General features: G+C 39.6%; 1 long non-coding RNA gene across 2 annotated transcripts in view; it reads left to right on the top strand.

The window, feature by feature from the left end:
- LOC141581980 (uncharacterized) overlaps nt 1-14,403 on the top strand; it is a 1,111,619-nt gene that overhangs the window by 871,019 nt on the left and 226,197 nt on the right. Inside the window, exon 18 of one of the 2 annotated variants that reach the window (XR_012514811.1) lies at nt 5,264-5,351. This is a non-coding gene — a long non-coding RNA (uncharacterized LOC141581980). Of the gene's footprint in view, nt 1-4,200; nt 5,352-14,403 lie in introns of both variants that reach the window. The other variant, XR_012514812.1, reaches the window with a different exon arrangement.

Here is a 14,403-nt window from a genome sequence, read left to right as displayed (position 1 = left end):
AGTGCTACATACTTTTAAGCAACTAGATCTCATGGAAACTCTCATGCAATGGCACTTGGGGGATGGTGCTGAGCCATTAGAAACCTTCCCCATGATCCAATAACCTCCTGCCAGGTCCCACCTCTAACACTCAGGATTATAATTCAACATGAGATTTCGGTGGGGACACAGAGCCAAACCATATCACTCTTTAAAGTCATATGACTGCCATGTAACAATGTAATCACAGGAATGTCTTATCAGCTTACCAGGTTCCAGAGATAAGGGTACAGCATGTTTGGAGACCATTTTAGAAATTCTGCCTATCACAGTTTAACTTCTATTCCCCAGACATTCACATCCCTCTCAGATGCAAAATACATTCACCCTTTCACCTAAGGTTTCCAAGTTTCGTGTTATGAATGCATTAGTTCAAAGTGAAAAATGTCATGTAGCTCTAATCTGATCAAAATTTTAAAATCTCATTTAAATCATCTACACCAAGTGTGAATGAGGCTTCTGAGGGTGTCCATTAAGTACGGATTCTTTTTTGTTTTTTTTTTTTTTTTGAAAGTGAGTCTTGGTCTGTGACCCATGCTGGAGTGCAGGGGTGTGATCTTGGCTTACTGCAACTTCTGCCTCCTGGGTTCAAGCGATTCTCCTGCCTCAGCCTCTTGAGTAACTGAGATTACAGGCATGCACCACTGGATTCAGCTAATTGTTTTGTATTTTTAGTAGAGAAGGGGTTTTGCCCTGTTAACCAGGCTAGTCTGAAACTCCTGACCTCAGGGGATCCATCCCCCTAGGCCTCTCAAAGTGCTAGGATTACAGGCATGAGCCACCGTGCCTGGCCCAAATACAGATCCTTGATATAATTCCCTTACCTCTGTTGACCTGTTAAACTGAACCAACAGCTTATCTGTCCTCAATATGCACTGGTGGGACAGTCACAGAGTAACGACGCTAGTGATTCTTGTTCAAAAAGAGGGAAAGTGGAGGGAACCAAGTCACTGATCCAAAACCATTTTGAAATGGGGCTGAGCAAAGTCCAGCAGGAATTTCTTGATTGGGCTCCTCAGCCTGGAACTAACCCTCTGTGACAGGGGGCTTTGTCTCTGGGCTCTGCATATTTTTCTATTGTTATTGAAAACATTTTATTTTTCTTCTTCCCCCAGTCTTTTGGTTCTTCCCCTTTCTCCTCGTGGCGGCATCCTCCACTTAATCCTTGTTGCATCATCCCAGCAGAATTGGTCAGATATTGCCTGTGTCACAGTCCTGACCATCTCCACGAGGGGCTGTCCTTGTGAGCCCGTGCTCCTCTTCACTGTCCTGATCTCTCGCAGTCATGATTCCTTTCAGCTGCCCTGGCTGGCTTAGGAGAAAACCTAAGACTGTGGAGTCCCAGAACCAATCTCTGCCCTCTCTATCTCCAGGAGAGGAAGAAAATAACAGGGATCTTCATGGAGAAATGACTCACATGAGGGCCTGGACTCTCCAGCAGTTAGAGCAGAAGAAAGTTTTTGAAGAAGAATGGAGGAGCTGAGAGCCCAGGCCGGGAAAGCAGGGTTGTGTGAAACGCTATTCAATCCTACGTGCTCCCTGCCCCAATCTAGCAGCTAGTGAATGACAGCTGACCGAGTATAAACACCAGGACTATAGAACTGTGATAAAGGGTTTGTCCAAAGAAAGGGGCTTTTACTCTTTTTGTTTTCACCGTGGACATTGCTGTTTTTCATCTAAAGTTTCTGAAAGGCAGCAGTGAGCTTCTGGAGGGTGAGTTACCTGCTCTGCACAGGGAGGCTTAGGCCAAGGCTTGTGTGGGATCTGCTGCCACCAAGTGGTGAGGGAGGGAGCCTGGGAGAGTCTCAGTCTTTCTGGGCTTCAGGTTCCTCATCGGCAAGGTAGGGGCTTTTTGTACCTCTCCGAGGTCACTTCCTGCTCTGTTTTCTCTGCATCTCTGAGGAATTGAGATGGTTTTCAATACTGCCTGGGACCTTCAGCTGAGACCTGACTCTGTGTGTCTCCTGCAGAAGGCTGAGCTGAGTCTACACACTGGAATCCCAGAGATCAGGGAACAGGTGGAATAAAGAAACTCAGCAGGTTTAGGGGATGAGAATAATCCCCAAAGGACAAGCCATTGGTAGATGAAAACCAAAGAATGGGAGAATAAGGGAAAACTGGGACAGAAGCCTGAAGGGAAATGGGCACTGCCTGTGATCATTTAAATTCTCAAGGAGCAGCATGAGCTGAGCAGTGGGGACTGGGAAACTTACTCCACGGGAATCTCCTGCCTCTGGCCAGAGGCATAGGGTAGATCAGAGCTGGTTTATAGTGAGGGGCAGCTTCAACTCCAGGAGCGGGAGGATGTGACCGTGAGCCCCCACCCCAGACCCAGGAGCCTCGACCTCGGGGCTGCCGTAGCAGTGGATGCTCTTCAGGTCAGTGTGGGTTAGAGGGAATAACCGTGCTTGGAGAAAGGTTGGAGATGTTCATTCTTAATCAAACAGCTCTGTCCTGGGTCAGGTGCCAGAGTAAGTGTCCCTTGCTTGTATATGAAACAGTGATACTTATACTATTCTTCTGCATCTTCAGTTGAGGGAAGTTTCCCATAAATATTTATTATTTACTTTTCTTTATATTGGCTAAGCACTGGTGATTCAAGTATTTAATGTCTCTAAAAAAACACAAGCCAGTGAGTGGAAGAACACACACAGATCATTTCAACAAGATACGGTAGTTCTACCCAACTGAGGTGTTGTGGCAGCCTGGAAGATGGGAGGGTATGTCAGAGGACATTGCTCCTAATGACAGGGGGAGGTGTAAGAGAACATTTTCAGATTGGCTGGGTGCAGTGGCTCACGCCTATAATCTGAGCACTTTGTGAGGCCGAGGTGGGTGGATCACAAGATCAAGAGATTGAGACTATCCTGGTCAACATGAAATGGTAGACCATTTCTACTGAAAATACAAAAAAATTAGCTGGGTATTGTGGTGTGCGCCTGTAGTCCCAGCTACTCGGGAGGCTGAGGCAGGAGAATTGCTTGAACCCAGGAGGCAGAGGTTGCAGTGAGCTGAGATCATGCCATTGCACTCCAGCCTGGGTAACTAGAGCGACACTCCACCTCCAAAAACAAAAAAAATTCAGAACAGGCTTGTCTTCCTTCAAGCTCCCACAGGAGAGGATCCTGGGGCTGCGATGGTGTAGGGCAGGCGCCTCTTTAGGGAAGGGGATTTGCAGCCTTCTGAGAGAAAGAGCATCCTCACAAGACATAGGGAACAGAAATGTAGGTGAAAGAGTCGGAAGTTTCTAATCAATTTTATTCAGTCATGGATGAACACTGCTGAGAGGCCTCTCTGTGCTGGGCCCTTAGCTAAGAACCGTGATCACAGAGGTGAGTAAAATAGGATCCCAGCTTTCACACAATTCTCAGTCTAGTGACTGGTGATTGATGAGAAGTGTAGTGATGGTGGGTTCATCGGAACCAGTGGCTGATGCCGCATGGGATGACCTCAGTGGATGGCCTAGGCCAGAGACCCTGGACTTCAGCCATATGTCAGCATCTCGAGGTGCAGTACACCAATACCTCTGCTGCATGTTGAGTCAAAGCAGTTAACACAGCCAAGGTACTCAGCCAAGGTATCACACTGGTGATATCAGTAGCTATTGACTGTTTCCAGCTGGGGAAACAAAGAAGTAAATTTAGTAAGTCTTCTAAATTTGTCCTTGCCATAATGATAAATAACTTTATCTTGATAATGAATTATTATTACTGGCAAATTAATTATTATTTGCCATAATGAGAAATAACTTTATACTGAGTACTGCCGACATACAAGCCCTTGAGGACACATGCCTGAGGATTCTGATGAAGATAATGATGTCCAAATATGTACACATTTGGACCTACAGTTCAGCTTTGAAACAGTGGAAGACCCAGTTTCAAATTCAAGGTTGCTTTGAGTAGAATCTCACTTTACCTCTCTTTGCATGGCAATGGGGCCAATCTTCCCTAAGCTGTACCTTACAAGAAAAGTAATACTGGTAAGATTTCAGAGTTCAGCAGACAGAGGTAAGTATTTTAGTGCCAATGATTGAGATCTACTCTAACAGTGTCCAATATTATTAAATTCTTATCTTCAGATAATTTAAAATAAAATATTTAGCACTAAACTTTAGCCTCGATGACAAAATAATTTAATCAAATTTTTATTGTTCCACAGCATCCTGTATATATCCCATATATCCCATATTTATTTAAAACTCTGTAAGTATGCCACTGGTCAGAAAAATGTTTTTTCACATATGTATTTATATTATTGAATACTATTTTGTAGTTCATGAGAGGTATTTAGGGAATAATAAAGAGCCACACACTGTTAATCTACTTAGCTCAATTAAATACATTGCTCCACAGAGGAACATATGTCTAAATCAATCACATTCATAGTCAAACCATTTTATAGATTTGTTACCTACTATTTTAAGTAGTATTAAAAGTGTCACTAACTAGATATATCTTATGTCTTTTGTAATTATGAGCTGCTTAAGAACATGAACACATATTTACTTATTTGCACATTTTATATTGCCTCTCACACTGCTTGTTGTTTATAAAAAATCTGCTGCAATTAAGTTAATAAAAACAATAAAATAAAAATGGTTTAAATTCAAAAGACAATCATAAGTTCTATCTGACATAATAAAAAGGAGGCCAGGTGCAGTGGCTCATGCCTATAATCCCAGCACTTTGGGAGGCTGAGGCGGGTAGATCACGAGGTCAAGAGATCAAGATCATCCTGGTCAACATGGTAAAAACCCATCTCTACTAAAAATACAAAAATTAGCTGGGCATGGTGGCACAGCCTGTAGTCCCAGCTACTCGGGAGGCTGAGTCAGGAGAATTACTTAAACCCAGGAGGCAGAGGTTTCAGTGAGCCGAGATCATGCCATTGCACTCCAGCCTGGGTAACAAGAGTGAAACTCTGTCTCAAAAAAACAAAATAATAATAATAATAATAATAATAATGAGAAGTTATCTAAACAGTATATGTAACAAAAGCATTTTTGTTGTTGTTGTTGTTGTTGTTGTTGTTTTGCTACATAAGTAAGAAAACTTCCCAAGACACACAAAGTGGATTTGAACAAATTGAAAATAAATGCTATACCCTTGGATAGGAAGACTCCAAAAAATAACGTTACTCTTGTTCAAGTCAACTGACAAATTTATAATTTATTCACTATGCTCCCTGGAAAATAATTAATACATCCCAACCATTGCCACAGGACTTGCAGTGCTTCACTGAGGGAGAAGACTTCCACGCCTACTGAGCTGAACCTGGCCACCTTTGGCAACCGGCTTTGGCCAAAAAAAGTAAGAAAAATTGATTTGTACCATTTTGCAGAGAAACTTGAAGAGCTTCATTGTGGTTTGGCCATGCTTTTCTCATCTGCTTCAAAACTGAGATGGAAACTTTATCCCACATTGTGGTTTCAGAATCAATGTCAAAGCTAATATAGATGTTAAGATGAGATTAGTAGATCATCTGTTACTACAGAAGAAAGCACTGATAGTTGGGAAATTGTTGCATGGAGGTTCATTGTAATCTCTACTTCATATGTGCATTTGGAAAATTTTAAAAGAACATGTTTGCAAAACGCTAAAAATGAACCAGTATGACATGTTGTCATTAGAAAGATATCAATGATTTAATCTAAAATATTATTCTAGCCCTAAAAAGTCCTTCATTTAAATTGAGAAAAACATTTGAACCTATTTTTGTATAATGTATATGTCTATGTGCAAATTAATAATTTAAGAGATAATATTACATATGCATATTTTAAACACTAAATATAGCTCAGGCCACGCAAAGAAAATGTCTCATTTATTCTTTAAAATTCTGTCTGTTATATATGGTTTTCTCTAGTCTCTAAAACCTCAGATGTCTATATAGAGTAGGGTTTGATTTAAAAAAAGTTATGTCCATCAATTTTTATTTGGCTACAAAAGCTTACTATATTTAGGAACAATCCAGAATTGCAAGTTGGTTTGTTGAATATATTTTTCACTTTCTTCCCTCTACTTTTAATGTGGTGCATTATCCTGTAAATTACATTCAGATTATCATCTCCTTAAGTTTATAAAATGTTTTTCAAAATAAAAGTAAAAAAAAATAACAATTGTAAAGTTTCTTTTTAAGATACAAACTTCATGAAACATTATGTTTTTTGATAAGCATGATATCAGCAACATATTTGGTTGAGAATGAAAGGCAAAGCTTTACAGAAACAGGAATATCTGAGTCAAAATTTTCCATAATTTGTTTTTATGTATTATATTTCACAAAATGCATGTAACTGGATTAGTTCTGCAATAGATTAAATTTGTTTTCTCACAAAATAGAACTTAAACAAAAGCAGGTGCTGTTTTCTGATGGAACACTATGAACCTATTTCCATAATGAGTTTTACAGACACATAAATCTTCAATTCACATTCTACATTTTATAAAAGTTGCCTGCTACTAAAACCTTCAAGAAAACTACAAATTTTAAATTGATTGTTAATTTGAGGGTCTTTGAACATTTAGACATAAAAAGATAACTTTAAATTTCCATAGCATTTACAGACAAGAAGAGCATGCTATTTTTAAAAATTATTTAAACACTTTTCAAAGAAAATTGTTTAATATTTTAATATTTATTTTAATATTTATCATCAGATAATACCTCAACACCTTACCATGAAATTTAATTATATGAGTTAAATAAAATACAATTTGACATTTAACGCTCACATTGAACTTATATCTGTACACATAGAGAACTATACAACTTATGTATTATATTGCAAAAACATTAACAATGGAAACATATTCATGTTGCTTAAAATAGTCATGTATACACTAACCTGAATTTTTATTAATACATCAAATGAAATAAAATAGTCTCAGGTACAATTTAATATATATCTTTAGTTTTACATTTTATGTATCACAGAATGGTGCAGTAAAGTATGAAAAATATATTGAGCTGCTATCTAGGAGACTAGAATAATTAAATAGTCCTGTGTCCTAAATAATCAAACTACTCTGAAAGCATATTTGTTTTTTATTAGTGTCACATTTCTGTGTAATATTTAAATTTCCTTGAAAGCCAAAGTAAATAATTTAAAGCATATCCTAATTATAAACATAAAATTGAACAATGTCAAGGTATAATTTAAAAATTTAGAACAGATTTTAAATAACAGTTGTAGATATTAACAGAAATATGGAATCAGTCACCTTTAATACTGGACTTTTAATTTTACATATTTTTTCTCGAGTTCAAAGTAGAAAATATGATGGAAGGGTCACAGGATCCTTAGGGTGTCACTTTTCCAGCTCAGAACCAGCCACCTTTCCATCTGTGGCCGGTAGCATCTTTGCTTGAGCTCTTTTCAGGTCACGGGGCTGGTTCCATCCACTAGGCCCAGCAGGCTGTGCTTGGCTCATGCTAGCAGCTCAGATTCTGTGCCTGCCAAGAGTGAGCAAGGCATAGAGCAGTGAGGTGTGTGTAAGCCCCTGTGGGTTCTGGCCACTGCTCACAGCCAGGTGTGCCAGCTGTGGCAGAGTGGGCAGCTCTAGGCCCTGGCACAGGTGCTGGCACCCAGTGAGGTTGTGGCTGGACCAGGTGTATTAAAATTATCTTCCACTGTGGGTGCCAGGCAGCTTGGAGACACCAGAAACTGCAGAGCCTCAAAGAGTGTCAGCCCTGGCTTGGGGAGCACCTAGATCTAGGCTTCCAAAAGGGCCACTGCTCTGCTCTCTTCTCTCCTTTTAGTGATGAGTAGGGGCCATGTTTCATCCCCGTTTGTGTTATAGCTCTTTCAGTCCCATCATTTGGCAGGTCCTGAGTTTTTGTTCAACGTCCAAGTAGAATGAGTGGAAAACTGGAAGGTGAGCATGACAGAGAGAAGCTTCACTGAGCAACAAAACAGCTCACCAGAGATCTAAAGTGAGTAACTCTTTCTTGCGGCTGGTAGTACCAATGTCTGTGTGAGTCTGGCTGAGTCTGGGGTTTTTATATGCTCAGAAGGGAGGAATTGAGTGCTGATTGATCAATAGGTGGCCGTGGATGAGCCAAAAAAAGCACCATAAGTTCTCACTCCAAGCCACAGACTCCACCTGGAACTGGTAACCCATCCCTGGCTTGAAGGTTGAGTTTCAACAGGGACCCACCCTTTGTGCCCAAGAACCTGTCTGCCTGCCACCATCTGCATTCAGTACAACTCAACCACTCTGTTTTCACAGAGGAGAACTTGCAACCCTGTGCCAAGCTGCCATTAGCCCCTTCCAGTCTCCCTCCTGTGCTCCTTGGCACCCCAAATCTGGAAGACACCAAGGCAGTGGTGGGGGATATTGTCAGTGCTGTCTTTAGTATGTGCACAACTGGCTGGGTTGCAACAGCACTCGGGCTTGACCACAGCTTTCCTCCAAAATTATTGCAGGTGCCAAGGGAAAGGCAGAGTCCAGGGAGTAAGAACAGAGACATCTGAGCCACTTGGGGGAGAGGCGCTTCCTGGTCCCCAAGAGTGCAGGGATCCTGAGTCTGGAGCTGCAGCTGGATAGCTGCAGCTGTGTCCCTGAGCCTAGCTCTTCTGCCTCACCAACTCAGCAGGGGGCAGGCTTCCCACCTGTTCCTGGCTCCCGCTGGCTCCATGGAGTGTGCATCCCTGGCTGTGCCTCCCCCACTGCAGCTGGCACCCCCACAGAGGCTGCTCCAGATAGGCCACCACTGCCATCAGAGGCAATTCTTTTAAAAACTACATTTTATTTAATGAATGATATTAAACACAAATAGCTAATTTTAGAAATATTGTGTTTTCCATGTTATAGTTACCCAGTGACTATGGAAATTAAATATGTATTACAAACTGAAAGTGAGAAAATCAAGACATAAAATTTTGTTTGTTTAGCCCATTGAAAATAAAAGTCAGAATATGCTTCAGTAAGGCTACCTGTGAATTAAAAAAACATAATTATTACAACAATCTATTACGGTTATTCCTTAAGTGATTCCTAGAAGTGACAATAATTCATGCTCTTAAGCTAATGATTTCATTTTTTTCTCACAGATTAAATATAAGCATATATATTTATAGCCAATTTAAAATATTTTTGACATGCGAAGTAGAGCATGGCATCAATGATGATACCAATAAGAAATTAAAATATAGCATATTATATTAAAAGTTGCTGTTTATAAACATGTTGTATTATTGGTATGTCATTTGCACATTTTTTCTCAACAAGTCTTGCTATGACCATGAAGACAGAAAGCACTGTAGCTATAGCAAACAGAAAGATATTTAATAAAGGAATTTAGAAACAGCTCTTATAAAACAGCTGTTTTATAGAAAATCTGAGGAAGAAAAAGCCAAGGAAATCTGCCAGTGACTTCTAGAAGATCAAAATTGTTTAGTTAACATGGGAAGTAGTCATTGATTTTCTCAGACTTCAGCAGCACTAGTGGGAGTATTTTGATAGACAATGTCCACAGTCACTAGCAAAACCTTATGTCTGTCATATGCATGTCCTGTCCCATGTGATTCTTTGCTGCACCCACGTGAACAGGAGTGATACTTGCTTCTGTTATCCCCTCCAATGCTTTTGTTAATGCCTTGTATTTGTGGAATACAATCTAAAATTCTGCTGGCAGGAATTATGAAGAAATAGATGTTCTGGGCTTCTAGTCTCTACGACACTGGAAAAAGAATACACAGAAAATTTATTATTGAGTGGCTAAAAGACAAAATGAAACAAACTCAAAATAGTTTTTAAGGTTTATACCTTTTAAAACAATTACATGGGACCTTAAAGATACTCTACCTAAGCAATACAATCTCCATTGCAGGGTATTAATCAACACACTTAACTATGTAGTCTCTTCAAGGAAGCTCAACCATATCTGAAAAAGAAAGAATTGCAGTCCATATATATAATTGTTATTAGAGAACCTTTGTTTTTGTTCTTGAGAAAAATCTGAGAATTCTCTCTTCTGTGTTATTCTTGTCTCTTGTTTATAGTTGTCTCTATTTGTATATGCATAGTGAGAGTTAGAGCTACAAATAAGTATATATACCTAAGATCTTTATGGATTTGTGCATTGTAGACATTTTGTGCAAATCAAATGATACAATATGTGGTTCTTTGTGTCTTGTTTCTGGCATTTCACATAATTTATCCAAGGCATTCATATTGTAAACAATGTGTTTTACTCACCTATTTAAACTAAGTTGGGGTAGAAGAATAAAGTGCTGAATATCTCAGTTACTGAACTCATTAGAGCTCTTAGTTTTCTCTTGAAGTCTGATCTAGATGGGTAGATCCAAGTATCTGGCTGATTATGTCTCTAAATCCTAATCATTCATTACTTTTCAGAAAACCTCAAACAAAAGCATTTTGGGAAATTCCTCCCACCATCTGTAGACCAGACAGTTATTATTACACACTCTAAGAATATTATGCTAGCTCCTCGTAATATCCAACAAATTCTCATTCAATTTGTAGATATTACTATGAAACTGTACATTCTAAAATGGTAAGGCCAGAATTGGTCTTATTTGCCACTATATTCTCACTTTCTAATGCAATTCTTAGAACATAATACATACTACATGTGCAGCTAACAAATATATGAACAAATAAAAGACCTAATATAAAGAAATATTGCATTGAAGTTTCCAAGAACATAATGAATGAAAATTCTAAGTGATGAATGCCAACAAAATCAAGAAATAGATTGAATGCCAGATTCACAGTCTAAGAAAATATCATTATGTTTAGGTTTTAAATAATTACAACAAAATTTTATTTCATAGTGCTGATTTTGAAACTTTTCCTGGATCTTCAGTTTATTAAAAAAAGATAAAGTGATAGGGAAGGAGAAAATAAAACTTAAAATGAGGAGGCTACCATCACTTAAACTATCATATGTTCTATGGTTTGGCTCCTTTCTGTGAAATCCCATGTTGAAACTGATCTCCAGTTTGTCAGTGTGGAGAGGTAGGGCCTACTCCGAGATGTTTGGGTCATGGGAATGCCTTCATGTTTTTGGGCTGAGATGGGGTTGTGAAGTTTAGCTTCAGCAGGAATGATTATGTTTCTGAGAGAGCAAGTTGTTTTTAAAAAAATCTGTCTTCCTGGTTTCTCTCTCTTGCTTTCTCTCTCACCACATAATGTCTCTGAACGTGCCTGCTTCTTCTCCACTTCCTGGAATAAATGAACTCTACCAGAGTCCCTCACCAGGTCCATCTGCCCAATCTTAGACTTTCAGTAGCCAGGATTGTGGGCATTGACTTCTTTCTATTACAAAATACCTAACCTCAGGAATTCTGTTATAGAAACACAAAGTGTAATAAACCAATGTATATAGTAAATTACAAAGTAAAAGGCAGTATAAATTACTTATGGAATGGATAGTACAAAATCTATTTACATTTGAAAGAATAATCTAGTAGATAGAGAATGCAGATTTTTATAGTACAATGAGATACCCATGTCTCAGAAAGAGAGAGAGAGAGAGAGAGAGAGAGAGAGAGTTAGAAAGTAGTAAAATAATTTTCAGCATAGTTTGCAGAATAAAGGTGGACTGAAATATGAACACGTCTTCAAAAAAAAAGAAAGCAAATAAAATTTTGGAGCATATTCATAAAATAAATGTGGACTGAAATGTGAAGACATTATAAAATCTATAGTATTCTCAACCCCAGGAAATCAGGGTTCATTTCTCACAGATAATCAGTCATGTGAAGTCTTTCATTGAACCTGTTAAGCTAAGAGCCAGATCTCCCTAATCTATGGAAGTTTATTTAAAGCTTATTTGACAGGCATCACTGAACAAAAGGAAAGTTGAGTCCTGAGTGGGTGCACACCTGGGTGATTGGGAAAAATGTTGAAGCCAGAACATATGGGTTCAGTCCTTTATACTTCATATTCCCAGTGTCCTCACACAGCCTCATTAAGTCTCCCATTTTTCTGTGGCTCCACTATAAACTGGCTGGGGTGTCTGCCTCACATACTCTGAGGGTGACTGAGAACCACCATGGCTCTCCAAACTAAGACTAGGAGACACAGCAAGGCTTAGGAGCCTAGGGGAGCAGCCTGTGGTGCCATTTGAGATGTTCTGGGAGCTGAAAAGTAGCATTGTGTCACAACTCTACAAATTGAGGACAACATACAGGAAGGTGATTCACAGGCTAAAGCCCAAGTCCTAGATTGTGAATCCCTTAGCCGAGACCTTCAGCATTGTCTGCTTTCTTTTGAGGCAGGTTGGAGAGCTCCAGTGATCCTTGAGATCTGTGACTGCTGCATGTCACGATCATGGCATCTTAGAACCCTGAGTGTGAGAACCAATGAAACCTCCGTCCCAGTGATATGCAAATGTGTCCTTTCTCTAATCAATCTTCTAATGCAAATGTTAGAAGTTTTAAAGAACTTTGTTAAATTTTTTAATTTTTTTAAATTGTACTTTAGGTTCTAGGGTCCATGTGCAGATCATGCAGGGTTGTTGCATAGGTGCATACTATATGTGGCATTTCTCCCCATGTTATCCCTCCCCACACTCCCTACCCCCTGCTGTCCCTCCCCTAGCCTCCCCCAACTGCCCCCAGTGTGTGATGCTCCTCTCCCTGAGTTACATGTTTGCATTGTTCAACACCCACCTGTGAGTGAGAACATGTGGTGTTTCGTTTTCTGTTCTTGTGTCAATTTGCTAAGAATGATGGTTTCTAGATTCATCCAAGTCCCTACAAAGGACATGAACTCATTGTTTTTCATGGCAGTGTGGTATTCCATGGTGCATATGTGCCACATTTTCTTTGTCCAGTCTATCATTGATGAGCATTTGGGTTGGTTCCAGGTCTTTGCTATTGTACACAGGGCAGCAATGAATACACATGTGCATGTGTCTTTATAGTAGAACGATTTATAGTTCTTTGGGTTTTAAAATGCTTTTTCTGGCACTTTCACTTACTGCTATCTTAAACCTGGGTTCTCTCTCAATGATTTGCTCTTTTTTTCCTTGCCTCCTCATAAGTTTCTGTTATTTCTCTTATTCCCATTTATTTGCTTTTTTTTTTGGCTGAACTACCTTTACAGTTTCTCTGTCTTATAGCTGTTTGTTTAAGTAAATTTTAACCATTTTGCAAGGTACTGATCCAATTATTTTATATAGGTGCAGGATATGTGTGTGTGTGTGTGTGTGTGTGTGTGTGTGTACACACAATTACTGTGTATATATCAACACTATATTATGTAAATATACGCATAACACACCCATGGAGTCCACATCCACACACATTGCTTTGAGAAAGGCACTTTGTTCTGGGAATGAGGCTTATAAGCAGTGGGTGTGGGAATCAAAGTGAGGCAGTTTAACTTCAAGACATTGCTCTAAACCATGACACCATATTACTCTCAGCTGTCTTTTTCACTTTGGATACTGATATACAACAGACACTTCATGCTAATTCCGGGAAATGATCATTTTGAAATGTGCAGGAAATGTTGCCTGTTCCCTTCTTTATCTGGATCCCTTCTTCACTATGACTTTGCTTTTTCTCACCTAGGATTACTTTTCTGACACATGCATGGGTACATCCCATTAAAGTAAGAGAGTTGTACTTTGTGTAAGGCACTGACAGAATCTCTCTTTCTCCATATACACCTGAACGTGACTGTCCTCTTTCTCCGTTCCAATTGTTTAACCCCAAATACCTTTTACCTTTACAGATGTCACAAGGATGTGACTGAGTAGTTTCAAGGGCATCCACTTTTGCTTCCTCCTCCTACCTTTGAATCCTGCATCTGCATTGCTGGGTCTCAGGCCAAAGAGGAAACCCTTGTTTCCCATTCCAGGATATTTTGATGACCAACTTTTCTTATGTTGTGAATTTGAAGGACAAGGGCAGATAATGAGAAATGGATAGACAGGGACCTGTGTTCTGAGACCTGGGCCAGAGGACTGATGGAGGTGGAGAAGAATCTCAGTGATTCTGGCAGGCATCATGGATCACTAAGGGCCACAGGAGTGGAACATATGGGCACAGGGTGAGAGGCCTGTGACAGGACACAGCCTATCTCCTTCACAGCAGAATGTTAATAGGCATTAGATTTTAATAAACAGAGAACATATCTCTGAGTCAGCATCAAAAATTTCTACAGTCCAGAAGAAGGAATAGCCACAGCACCTAACCTCACCTTCCCTTGTGAGTATGAGAGTCACAGGGCAGTGAGAATGGAACAGCGTTTATCTGAGGTTAAAGCCAATGCTTCTCTCTCTTTAGTCCACACTTACAGTAAGGTCCATTGGATGCCGTGGCTACAAGTTTCTGAACTTCTGGCTTTTGAAGGAAAGACTTTCTCACCCTCTGTGCTGAAG

The sequence above is a fragment of the Saimiri boliviensis genome, chromosome 18 (genome assembly GCF_048565385.1).
Source record: "Saimiri boliviensis isolate mSaiBol1 chromosome 18, mSaiBol1.pri, whole genome shotgun sequence".
Classification (NCBI taxonomy): domain Eukaryota; kingdom Metazoa; phylum Chordata; class Mammalia; order Primates; family Cebidae; genus Saimiri; species Saimiri boliviensis.
Note: the sequence above shows the minus strand (reverse complement) of the source record. Positions and strands in the feature narration are given on the sequence as shown.